The 13,683-nt window shown below is 37.8% G+C and overlaps 1 long non-coding RNA gene across 3 annotated transcripts; it reads left to right on the top strand.

The window, feature by feature from the left end:
* Positions 1-6,979: 6,979 nt before the first annotated feature.
* LOC146885544 (uncharacterized) lies at positions 6,980-11,013 on the top strand. 3 transcript variants are annotated; one of them, XR_014995735.1, is made up of 8 exons: positions 6,984-7,396; positions 7,477-7,602; positions 8,302-8,381; positions 8,744-8,852; positions 9,863-10,043; positions 10,192-10,259; positions 10,379-10,537; positions 10,626-11,013. It is a non-coding gene; the product is annotated as an uncharacterized LOC146885544 (long non-coding RNA). The 3 variants fall into 3 exon arrangements; XR_014995736.1 differs by having other exon boundaries at positions 6,980-7,396; positions 9,927-10,043; positions 10,379-11,013; XR_014995734.1 differs by having other exon boundaries at positions 6,980-7,396; positions 10,379-11,013.
* The last annotated feature ends 2,670 nt before the right edge of the window (positions 11,014-13,683 follow it).

The following is a 13,683-nucleotide window of genomic DNA, read 5'->3' as shown; positions in this document are numbered from 1 at the left end:
GACCCGTGGAATTTAATTAATTAAATAAATAATTAATTAATAAATGCGAGTGGGTAGATCATTTATGACAGTAATTTCTGACTGGTATGACGTGGAAAAGTACTAGCTCAAATTGTTGAGAGTACTTTAATTGTATGAGAGGACTTGGGTTCAAGTCTTGTGTATGCAATTTATGTGTTATTTAATTATTATTGTTTTTAATAATACGATTGATCATGTTCATATGATATATCATCTAAGTTATATTGGTTAGCATGAAACATTAATTGGCATGATGGTTTGACATTGATTTGGCAGTGCTTGGTTGTGGGTTCAAGTCTTGGGAAAACCCAAAGTAAACTTATTTTTTTGTTAAAATTAGTTTTGGGTGGAATTGGAAGGGTTAAAGGAAAACCTAAGTTGAATCAGCAGCCAAGAGTGGCTGTAACGACAGTCCATAATGATGAATGAATGGCCATTAACATTCTATTAAGTGTATTTTCGTTTTGATCATTGACCTAGCTTTAAGGTCTCACTTTAAAAGGCAAAAGAGAGGTTGTATGAAAGGTTTGGCAAGCTGGAAGTATCCATAGAAAACAGAGACAAAAATCAAGAGTGATTAGAGGGTAGTGAGTGAACTATTGAGGTAGGTTGAGGAGAATCACGGGTGGTCATTGGTGGTCAAAGCAAAAGCTTAAGATTTTCAAATTTGGGAAAGGAACCCAGGTTAGGGGAGCTATAATCGTTGTTTTATTCTGTATTTCAATAATGTACAATGAAATGTATGAAACTGGATGCATGTTTGTGATATTCTGTCAATTTTTGTGTTTTCTAGAAATTTTCCAGAAACCGCCTGACGGGCATTGAAAGTCGCCAAGCGGCTCATGCTATTTTTGTGATGTTTGTGGGTTCCAGAGATGGGACTGCCTGGAGGCACTACCCGACCCGCCAGGCGACGCTTGGAGACTTACTAGTTTTTTGGGTTTTTGCTTGAACTGCCTGGCGGTAATGATCAACCGCCGACGCAAACCTTTCCCCTCGTTTTTGGTATTTTTGAGGTCTTAGGATGATTCTGTTTGGGAGAAAAGCTAGCCAAATCCTTAAAGAGTAGATTAGATAACATAATGTTGGTAAAAATCACGAAATTGATGGGGGAATCGGATGGAACAATAGTAGATATTCTAGGGTTGATTATGTAGGATCATTTCGATTTGTCATGTGTTAATTAGTGATTGTTGTTGGGATGGTGTGTTAGGAATTTGAGGAATTGGACCCTGATTATGAATACCTGAGTGCATCCATTAGGTAGTGAATCAGATTTTGATCAGAAAAGTTGGGGTTGGATGGAGCTACTGGTGCAGGAATTCTGGGAAATTACCAGAAATGTGAGTACCGCCTGGCGGCACGAGACTTGCCGCCAAGCGCCAGCGCAATGGCAGTACTGCTGCGAGGTTGTGACGACATGCGTTGGGTTAGGTTTTGTTTCAGTTTTATTGGATTCTGTGAGAATTGAGGAAATTGGATGATGGAGTTCTTGGACATAAACTACAGAGGTTGGGAGTATTTTAGGAGGAGTGATATTAGTTAATATAGGTCTTGCTTATATTATGTCACAGTAGGAAATTTGGACCTGAATAAGTGGGTGCAAGGGGTTTTAAGACTTGAACAATTGTTGTGAATGAGAGTGTAAATACAAGGTACCATTAGAAAGGGGATTGAGTCAAGAATGGCTGAAATGGCTAGAAGTAAGTGCAGGAAGCAACATAGGGAAGTGCATGGTGATATGGTAGTGCTGAATAAGGTTGAATCTGAGAAAAAACAAGTTGTGTCCTTATGTGGTTAAGTATGAATGAAAAGTAGGGAGTTGGATGGCAAGTTAACCACTGGAAAAGGCAAAACATATACTGGAGAAGGAGCTTAATTCGTGATGCTTAGATTGTAGGTCAACTTGTGCAGATTGGTACCGAACCAGTATAGCGTCAGTACTGATATGGCACCCAGCGAGGACTGGTAGACCGCCAGGTAAGAGCCACTATGTCAGCGAGGTCTGGTGCGATTTCGCCTAGCGGTGAATGGGGTTACGCTAGGCGATTGCGGTGAAATTAATGAAGTTTGAACGTGGATGCGCCTGGCGGTATGAACTGTTCTGCCAGGCGGTGTTTTCAACTATTGATGGTTTTGAGGTGCTTGGTGCCTGGCGATACGTGTCCCCTGCCAGGCGGTTTGGAATCTGTAGCGCTTAGTGGTACGTGTCCTCTCTAGGTGGTTTGACTGTTGTAGGTCCTAGTTGTTGGACTTTATAGGCGTGATCTACAAGGCTTTTGGGAATTCTTCAAAGGTAAGATTGCTGAGTTCCTTGAGTTGAGCTCAGAATGGCATCCCTCGAGTTGAGCTCGGGATGACGGATGAACGCGAGGAACCCTTGAGTTGAGCTCGGGCTGACGAGTGTTGCCGGTGTTAGTGTACTGGTTGTGGCCAGTACGGATGGGTCCAGATAGATTGCCCTCCTTAGTAAATAGCTAACAAGTTTGGTAGTCTTGGGACGTTACAGACTATGTTCGTATTTGGGAACTCAACCTGGCATTACGGTGTATGATCCATGTCAATGGTTCCCGCACGTGCTCTATCAGTTGTGACCGATAGGTTTGGCAGCAAATTACCTTGGGGTAATCACTAGAAGAAGTAAAAGACGAATGATCTGGTTGTGGCCAAATGATAAAGAATAGAGAAAGAGACTGTGTTTTGGGTCTTTGCAGAAAATATAGATATATGGTTGTTTATATGTATATTACTATGAGGTATGTTGATTTCATACGCTCACCCTATCTGCTTGTGTTTGGCGATGATCGTGTACGCGGTACACGTGAGCAGAGGATGTTGATGCAGGTGGTGCTGGTGATGCTTAGACGTGGAGCGAGGGATAGCATGGGATTTATTACTATGTTTTATTGATTTTAGTTTTGGAAATGATATGTAAACTTTTGAGAGATATTGGAATATTGTTTCACTTTATAAACTATGGAGCATGTTTTATTATACGATAATAAAAGTTTTAAATTTCCCGCGCTTTTGGGAAATGAGGTTTATTCATAAATGCGATGTATTTATGTTTTTGTTACTCATTTTAATTACTTTAATTATTTAAATCCGTAATATCCAGACGGGATGTTACAGTTTCGCTAGAGGAGGCTGTACCTCTTCTACCAGAAAGAAACCCCTCCACCATATCCAATCAATCAACCACATTACCCATTCCTATCACAAACGTCGCATGCCTCCCAAAACCTTCACGGACGACGACTTCCACACCCTTGGCACTGTCGTCTCCACCCCTCATTTGGCCATGAAGTTTCCCTCCCCATCTGGCGACATCCTCACCATTCATTGCGATCAACGCCTTGCATGCGAATGCTACATGGCCAGCCTACGCCCAAAACTACCCATCCAGAAAAACAATCACATCGAACGGCCACCCGGCTCTCGGATCGCTTTGTCGGGTGACGATCTAGACCCCAGAGTGGGCTGGGATGTTCGTCTTGAACCTGTTGAAGAGACCACCCCCCTAGAGCTCCGAAATGGCCACTTCATCAAACTTGGCACCAGTCTAGAATCTGAAGAGCGTGACATCATCACACCCATCCTAGTCGGCAACACGAACCTCTTTGCTTGGTCAACTCCTGACTTTCCTGGAGTTGACCCTCAAGTAGCATCTCACAAGTTATCTATCTACAAAAAGGCCCGGTATATCTCCCAAAAAAACGCAAACTTGGCGAGGAGCGACGCCTAGCAGCCAAGGCCGAGGCTGATAAATTACTGAGCGCAAGGTTCATCGAAGAAGCTCACTATACCACTTGGCTCTCTAACGTGGTCCTGGTTAAGAAAGCCAACGACAAGTGGCAGATGTGTGTTGATTAGACGGATCTTAATAAAGCCTGTCCCAGAGATGCCTACCCCTTACCAAATATTGATCGACTTGTTGACGGCGCGGCCGGTAACAAGGTCCTCAGCTTTCTTGATGCATACTTCGGTTACAATCAAATCCCCACGGCCGCATCCGACATAAACAAAACCGCTTTCATCATAGATGACGCCAATTACTTCTACAGGGTCATGCCATTTGGCCTTAAAAACGCTAGAGCGACCTACCAACGATTGATGGACAAAGTCTTCAGTCATTCAATGGGCAAATCTGTTGAAGTATACGTTGATGACATGGTTGTCAAATCCCCAAGCCATCACCAGCATGCTATGGACCTATCAGCAGTCTTCTCCGCATTACGACAATACAACCTTCGCCTAAACCCCGACAAGTCCATATTCGGTGTCGACTGCGGTAAATTCCTTGGATTCATGCTAACGCAACGCGGTATAGAGTCCAACCCTGAAAAATGCAATGCGATCATTGAAATTCGAAGCACCACTAGCGTAAAAAAGGTACAACGCCTCATAGGCCGCCTCACAACCATTTCCCACTTCCTTCCCAAACTAGCCGAACAAATCCAACCCATCATACAACTGCTCAAAAAATCCGCTAAGTTCACGTGGAATGATGATTGTGAACAAATATTCCAAAAGCTTAAAACCACCCTCACCTCACCACTTATCCTTCATAAACCAGATACTCATCAACCCTTAATTCCTTTAAGTTCCCCACCCTTACCACAAGTAGGCGGCCTGGGTCGAACACCCTTAACTTGATGTTAATTCGTTTAAGTTCGCCACCCTTACCACAAGTAAGCAGCCTGGGTCGAACACCCTTAATTTTATGTTGATATCGCTGTCGTTAGGCGATCAAATTATCACTACTTAACTTTAGCAACTTCAGTATTGCCAAATTAGTAGTGAACAAACTAGTTAGGGTTAAGATAACCCTGAGTCGTCTCACAACGAATACAAAATTGATTTCAAATATTTGACTCTTATAAAAATGCAATTAAAACTAGTAACCATGAAAATATGGGGTTTTGATATGCAAAGAATAAATGACATGCAAATAAAATATTGTAAAAACAGTAATAGTAAATAGGTCAATTCCTATGCTCTTTCAAAATAGGATTCATCATTGGTTTTCTAACGATTATTGTTATTGATTCCTTGTTTAAGATTTCAAATTAATTAATGTAACTTCTTAATTAATTTGTTGACGTCCTCACTTTTAACAAAAGTAACTTCTCAATTAAAAGTAAGAACTTTGTAGATTAGTCCTAGTAAATTTAACCAAAGTAACTTCTCAATTAAACATTACTAGTCCTAATTATGTCTATTCTTTTAGACCTTATATCTAGTAAAAAGTTAATTAATCAAAGTAACTTCTTGATTAATTCTAATCTAAGTTTCTACCTCTAATCAAAGTAACTTCTCAATTATTAGCAAAAACTCATGCAATCATATGAAAGTTTCTAAAAATTAATCAAAGTAACTTCTTAATTAAAATTCAAAAACTCGTAGACTCATATGATTGTTATGTTCTTTACATTTAACATTATGCTAACTTGCTATAATGTAAAAATCATTGCTTTACCTAGATTAAGAACTAAAAGACATAGATAAAAAATAAATATCAACAAGAATCAAAAGAACAAATAAATTAATTCATCTAACCTCATAATCCAATTCAGAAATTACAGTGGAATCAACCCTAAAAGCTTAGCCCTCCATGGCTTGGATGGAATACATGATAATATGATGAAGGAAGGAAAAATAAAAGAAAAGGAAGAATGAGATATGTGGTGGATGATGGTATCTCCAAAACCAGAGAGTTGCTAAGTGTGTAAGTTCCCCCCCTTTTGCTCCCTTAAGTCTCTTTATATAGGCTTCAACTATACTTTGGGCTTTATTTGTCGGTTGTTAAAATCTTTTATTTTTATTTAATTAATTAGCAACTTAATTTCTGTCCAATTTCCAATTCCGCACCTCTTATTTAACAATTTTTGCAGTTTTGACCAGAGTTGACTGCTGGCTTTGACCAATTGACCAGTGTTGACCAGTTGACCAGTTTGACTATCCAATAGTAGCCTAACACGTGGTACAGAGAGTCTCTCTCTAGAATTAGGGTTTGTTGCCCCTATCCTTGTTGCTGCCGCAGGTGCAAGGTGCAATGACGGCTGCTCCGTTTCTCCAGCAAGGATGAAGCTGTGTTAATGGTGGACGACGCGGTAGTGGCTGCTACGCGGAACCTCGACGAGTTGCAGATCTGTGGTGAATGCGTGATGGCTGTTCTCCGTGGATGCGGGATAGTGCAGATCCAATGGTTACGCTGCTGCTTCGCGTTTCTTCTCTACTGCTGTAGGTTCGTTCTGGTGCGAGGTTCACTTACTAGTGTTGTTCGAAGGTGGTTCTGTTGCGAACATGGTTGCAGGTGTGGTACAAAAATGGAGGTTCTCGCGTGAAGCTACTGCCATGGTTTCCTTGCAGAGAAGATGACTCGCGATGGTGGCTGCAAGATGTGTGGAGGCGCTGCAGTTGCGGACGGAGATGGTGGCTCACGGTGGCGGGAGGTCCGTGAATGGTGCAGCTACAGCGTGGTGCAGTTGTGGCCGGCGAGGTTCAGATGCGTGAAGGTTGACAAGATGATGGAGGTTGTAGGTGCGATGGAGATGGAGAAACGTGGTGATGATGGTGCGCGGTGCCTCGCGGTGGTCGAAAACGGCGGCGGCTGCCGTGGAGGGTCATGGTGGCGGCTAGGGTTTGAAGAAAATGAGGGTTTTTGTTTTGGAGATGAGGATGATGACGTGGCAGCCTTCCATTGGACAACTTGTTAGTGCAAGGATTGTTGCCACGTGTCTTGTTCTGGTTGGCCAATTTTAAAAGTTGAGGATTGCCACATGGCAGCTTATGAATGAATGAAGTTTAAGTGGTAGGAGGGGGACAACTTAGTAAATTACCTACAAATTAACTTATGTATATGTCTATTATATAACTTCTTTTTCTAATAAATCTTTGTAGAAAAAGTATTAAAAATTGAGAATTATTTATTAAATATAAATTTATAGATAATAATATTGTAACAACCTAAGAAAATATAATATATGTACTCTCTTTGATTCTTACAATTAAAGTATTAAGTAAACTTGGTTCTATGGAGTGAATAAATATACACAAGCATGACAATAGAGTGTAATTGGAGTCTTTTTACTGTCTAAAGTATTTCCAAATACATGAGATTGATAAAATCTTTCAAAAGGAAAAATGGGACTAATAATTTATACCATATTAAATACCTAGGTACATTACTTCCAAAAGAAACTCATTCCATTGCACTCAATATACTAGCTAGCATCATCACCCTGCACCATGCTCATTGGAATCGATCATTACAAAAGAGACACGACCCCACAAACAATGCAGCTAATGAAAACTTTGAGTAAACATGACCCCGATTACCTTAAAGACAGGGACACTTACATCCGATGATATGGTATGCCCATATTAGACAATGATATTGATTTATCCTTTTAGACCTGTTTGCGGTTTAACTTTTTAATTCCCACTTTGTAGGAATTTTCTGGAGTTGTTGGGTTGAATGGAACTACAGATTTGGAGTCTGATACAAGTAGAGTGCCTGTACGAACAGTTGAAATCCTGGCTTCTTGCCATGCATTGGTATTTGTTGAGAATAAGCTGGTATGTCGCTTTGCTGGTGTGGTTAAATTGAGCCTTAGTTTTTAGGCCTAGCTGTAGTATTGAACGAAATGAATCTCCCTCTAGTGGAAAGAAAACTTGACATTTGTCACCATTGTCATATTCATTAATTTATTTAGGAGTTAGGATCTCACGCAATGGCAAATTCACGGTAGAAGATCTTTTCCCATGTTAAACTTTAAGACCATGGTTGCCTGACCCACTAGTGTTCTTTTTTGAAATAATATAAGAGGATTCTTGAAAAGTTTATGCAAAGGAATTCTTCATTTCTCTTTCTTTATCCAATTGACTTTTTTGGAGCCATTTATGTAACCCAAGTTTGCCCCTTATCTTATCATGTTTTCCCTTTTATTTGATTGATATCAGTGTAATTACTTTTTGACATTTTGTTAGAAGTTACTGTATTGGTGTCATGCTACATGCCTAAGTCAATGTTTTGGAATAAAATATAATTTTTTATTTTATTTCTAGACTTGGGAAAGGAATCTTCTCTTTTTGTTTCTGAGATTTTGTCACTCCATATTCTACTTTTTCTAGGTTATACTAATTTTCTATGCTTGAACAGTGGATCTTCATGATTCTGGCTTTAGAGTTAGAAGGGCTTTGTGTGTTTGGTCCTTTTACATCTTATGTTGTGTGTTGCTATTATATTCTTATAAATGAATTCCTTAATTTCCCCAGGTTGGTGATCCTCTCGAGAAGGCTGCACTCAAAGGAATTGACTAGAGTTATAAATCTGATGATAAGGCTGTACCCAAGAGGTAAATGAATTGTTGCTGCTTACTTTTAATATCTAAATTATACTTTATTCTCTGTGCAGCTAAAACATTGTCTTTTCTAATCATGTGCAAAGTCAAATTTTATGGCTTGGAAATTAACAATATTTTGGCTGATTTAATTTTGTTGTTGCCAGTAATGATTGGCAACCTGGTTTACATTCTGTCATTCTTGTTGTCTGGGCTAGGGAATATAGTGATTAAAAAAAGCAAAGAATTTGTTATTTCTTGGGTTTCAAATGCTTCATTCTTGTTCTTTCTTTTTCCTTATTAATATATCCATCTTGTTTTTACTTCTACAACCCTTTGTCATTTTTGTTTTATCCTGAAATGTTCTCAAATTTCAGGAGAAATGGCCATCCTGTCCAAATTGTTCATCAGTACCATTTCTCATCTCACCTAAAACGAATGACAGTTATTGTTCGCATTCAGGATGATTTGTTCTCCTTTGTGAAGGTTTGTGGGCTCCTCATTGTTTGCATGCCTCAAATATTATTGATTTTAGTTGCCTATTGGGTATTATATTACTTTGGCTTATAGTCAATGAAACCATGACTTGGGCATTTATACTCTCCAAGTAAAATGCTCTGTAGTATCTTTTATTTTCGATTGTTATGAAATGGTCAATAAAGTCAGAGTTGGGGAAATGGAAAATTGATTGGAAAAATGCCAGGTGTAAGAATTAATAATGTCCAGAAAGCATATTGTTTTTCGTTTTCAATGTTTTGAATAACATTTGCAATTTAAAAGCTTTCATTTTAAGATTTGTGTTTTAAGTTTAAATCTTCTGGTAGGTTTTTCCTTGTATGATTAAGGCCTGTCTTAGTTGTATTAATAAGGGATGTATCTTGCAAGAGGTGTCAGGGCTAATATTGACAATCTGTCCAAAGCCTAAATGGTGAAGAATAGTTTTCTATTGAATTCTCTCTTTATTACTCCCTCTATATAAAAATGTGTATTATAAATGATAATTTCTATCATATTATTTATGATTTGTGCTATTTTTGTATATAACGATTGTTGCTTCTCTGTTTATTAATCTTTTTTATTTTTGCAATAAGGAAATTAATTGTAAAAACCCATCAAATTTTGTAAAATGGAATCATCTTTAAAAAAATTAGGGCCTACAAAATGAAAATAAAAATTATAATGGGCATGTTACACTTGGTTGTCTTCACTTTGATTGACTTGTATGTTAAATGTTTAAGATATCTCACATTGGCTAGAAATGTGGTTAAAATATACTCCCTTAAGCTAGCTTTGGGAGTGAGTTAGGTCCAGAATCTATTTCTGATGTATATTTATATATACCCCGATTTCTACCGCTTATCTTCTTCACATTTCAAATTCGTTTCACTCTCAATAATAATTGCTCCTTTCTGGATGACTATTTTGCTCCTCCTCCTGGATACCTATCAATTTGAATTATGGTGTACGACTATTCAATTTTGGATTGCGGATTCTAGTGGTTTTGTTTAACATCATTTCAATGAGGGAGCGGAACTGAAGCAAGGATGGGATTTCATGCAGAAGGACATCAACAAGCTCAAGAACATTCTGGAAGGTCTGCCTAAACTTCAATTCAGCTCTTGGACTGCATGATCCTAGTGAGCTCAACAGTTCAACTCGTGATTTCAGTCTTTTACGGTAAGCTGTTGCATGGGTTTGATTGATCCTGATTTCACTCCAATCATTAATCATACTTTTTTAACACAATCAGCCAAATTAAATTCTGATTTATAGTGTATAGTCATTTACTTCATTCATAACTCATGGTTCTTTTTATTTGGTGTAGTATGGATTTTCATAAACAGGAATCACAAGTTATATATGTAGCAACATTTGGCAGTCACTTTTGAGAAGGTAATTAAGTTTCAATAAACCATGATTCTTTAAGGAATTGGTACAGTTCTCCCCATGCATTCTTTATATCTAGTTTCCACCGTTGTGATTCACTTTTGGTTTCTCATAAATATATGTAGCCATGCCAAAGGTGAAGCGTTTCCGAAATCCACAGAAATCATCACTTCAGCCTCCAGTTAATTCTTTACCATCAACAAATCCTGCACCAACAAATGAAACCTCATCACACATTTCAATGGGCTCATTTTGTTACTTATCGTCTAAAACCTGAAACATTGGTACAAGTTACATTATTTCGAATGTTGTGAATTGTTTGTGTAGATATTTTTGTATTGTTGTGTGAACTTACAATTTTTTTGTTCATAGGAGATTTGTAAAAAAAAAATAGAGAAAATCGCAAAAAGCAAGTAATTCATCATATCGGTGGTTCTAAACCTATGTCAAGAAGAAGACATGAGATGGTAATGATATGAATGTTGATTTCATGATTTGAGGTTGACGTCCTTCTTGCAGCTAATATTTATCTTTTATAATTTCAACAAACCGGTGATGCAAATGAGCCTGAGTCTTCTATGGGTACAAGAGGATCATCTAGTGGTAGCAACATTTAGGGTGTTGATGATGTTTTTTAGGATGAAACTATTTTAGTGTATTATGAACTTTGAGTAAGTATGAATTAAGTTGTAATTGTTTCAATTTAAATTGTTTTTATGTTAATATGTTGATTTTGAGAATCAAAAGTTCTAATGCTATATATTTGAGCACTTTTGTTGAAGTATTTGATTGAAGTTTACAAAAAATATTGTTAATGTAAAAATATAAGTACCTCAAATGATGACATACATTGTCCAAGTATAGTAGGAAATTCTAATTACAAACAAAATATTATTTTTTTATAAGATTTGAATAATGCAAGAAAAATATAGTAATAAATCCACAAATTAAATAATACAAATGAAATAGGTTAAAAATTTTACAGTATAATCTTCAAATTGAGGAGGGTATTAACCCCCACAAAAAAATGAAAAATAGGAATTTTGGAATCAAATAGATTTATGGAAATAAAGGAGGTTTTAAACCTCCACAAAACAATAGTCATGAATAGGAGAGGTTATAACCCTCCATTAAAAAACTTCCACAATATAAATCTGGTACCAGGGGTTATAGAAAACCTCCACAAATAACTTGTGGGGAACCTATCTGTGGAGGTTTGAAAAACCCCTGCAAATTATTTTGTGGAGGGTAAAAACCCCCGCTAAACGAAATTAAAACCTCCGCAATTTAGCTTATTTTTTGTAGTGTGTGGTTTATGCCTTAGAATGTCACTTGGTCTCCTTCCTCTTTTGGCCTAGAATCCTCATGGGAATGCCTCCACCAATCATCTCCCTTCACTTGGCCAAGACTCACTCTAACATTAGGTTTAGAGTTTGCTAGTTAATCCTTTTTCATGTTTTTGTATTTGCTAAAGGACCCCTATGAACTCCTATTTAAAGGGTGCTCCTTGTCTTGTAAAAGGGTTGATCATTTTGTTTCTAAACTATTGTGTTTCAACCTTTAAATTTTCGTGAGCTCTCCTTCCTAGAAGTGAACTCACCTTTGCCTTATCTTGCTTGCAAGTGGCGGCACCATCACTCATCTCTAGGGCTTGGTTGGCTTAAATCCCCCCCTATGAGTGGTGTGCTTCTTCCATTCTTCAACTTCTATGCTTTCCATTTTTAATGTTCTTCTTTCATTTTGGTTTTTTAAGTGTTGTTAATGTTGTGTGAGTTTAAGCTTGAATCCAACTCTCTTCTTCCTTTCATGAGCTTGAGAAATGAACCTTCACATCTAGATAGCTTGCTATCTTAATGTCCAGTGGGAATTTTCAAAAAGCTTTCTTAAATAACTTCACCATATTCATAACTCTAAAAGGAAACAAGAAAATCCTTCATCATTTGGTATCAGAGCTTTGGTTGTCCTTGAATATGGTGTTTTCATGTTCTAACCTTGTTTTGTGTAGCTATCTTTGAATGGTCCACAAAAAAACAGTGTTGGCAGCAACGTGTACGTTTTTGAAAAAAATACTGCAGCTAGCTCAGTGGTCCAAAAGTAACGTTCTTTACATCAAAAGAAAGCTCTGTGAGTCTAGTTTCCAACAAAAAAAGAATTAACGCATTTGGAGTTCTGTAGAGAGAGTTATGATCAAATGAGTCAGCAAAGGTCAGAGCTGCCGAGAATACGAAAAACAACGTTTTCAGGTTATGTTGTGGCAATTTTGGCTTCGGTTTTGTGACTCTTTTGCTCCTAAATGTGGTTGGATAACATGTCTTTTGATGCTTACTCTTTGAGCCTCAAATCCATGAGTTTAAATGCATGATAGCTACATGTTTGTGTCTTTGTGTATGTCATGTTGAGTCTTTAAATGTGTCTAACTTTTGCTTGAGTCTCTTATCATATGCTTCTTTGAGTTTTCTTGTTCTTGTTTCTAAGTTTTTGAACTATTGCATGAGATCTATGCCTTGTATTGTTGTATGCTCCTTGAAATTGATTTTGACATAATTTTAAGGAACTAAGTGTTCAAGACACCCTAAAACATCGTTATCATCATTTTAAGTACCTAGTTTTGAAAAGAAAAAGTGTTTTCAAGACCAAAAACAGTTTGGCCGAGAGCTTTTACAATGCTTGGTGAATCCATTTGGCCATTTTTACTAGGTGTTATGCTACCAAAATTTATACTTGGATTTTGGGTGATATTGGCAAATTAGTTCCATGCTTTGACTTGGTTATAATCTTTCATGGTGTATGCATAATTTGAGGTATAATCTTGGCTTGTTCAAATGCTTTCCATAGAGTCCTTAAAAGTGCTTTTTATTATTTTAGTCTTGTTCAAGTTTTGTCTTTAAAAACAAGTTTCCTTAGAAGTTAAACTTTCTTGTTTTTTTTTTTTAGCTTTGCTTGCTTGTCTTTAGGTAATCTTTGTTTTGTCTTAGTAGTTTTCTTTCCTTGTCTTCCTAGAGTGTTGTGGCCGAGCCACTTGTTTGAGCTTTGAAAAGGTTTTCATCTCTTTAAAGGTGTTTTCACTTGTTTGGAAGGTTTTTGAGTGCTAGCCTTGCTTGTGTGCTTTGGGAGTGTGATCAAAAACACTTGGGTGCTTGAGAAGACCACACTTGGTCTCGGGTTTGGAATTGTTTGTTAGCTAACCTCTTCTTTGTCTCGGTTTTTGGTGAGTTTTGGTGTAGGAACATGAATATGGATCCAATCTTGGAGGTAGAGGAAGAGGAGGAATCGACCTCACCTTATTCCCCTCCCATGGTGACTCCTATGGCCCAAGAAAGTGAACAAATGACCCTTGCCAACATCTTACGTGAGATGGAAGTGAGTAGGAGAGAAACTTTTGACCAATTGAGGGCGGATAGGAGGCAAAGTGAGATCTTCCTACAAGAGC

Source organism: Vigna unguiculata, chromosome 6 (assembly GCF_037176805.1).
Source record: "Vigna unguiculata cultivar grain cowpea cultivar isolate G323 ecotype 2 chromosome 6, ASM3717680v1, whole genome shotgun sequence".
NCBI classification, from domain to species: Eukaryota; Viridiplantae; Streptophyta; class Magnoliopsida; order Fabales; family Fabaceae; genus Vigna; species Vigna unguiculata.
Note: the sequence above shows the minus strand (reverse complement) of the source record. Positions and strands in the feature narration are given on the sequence as shown.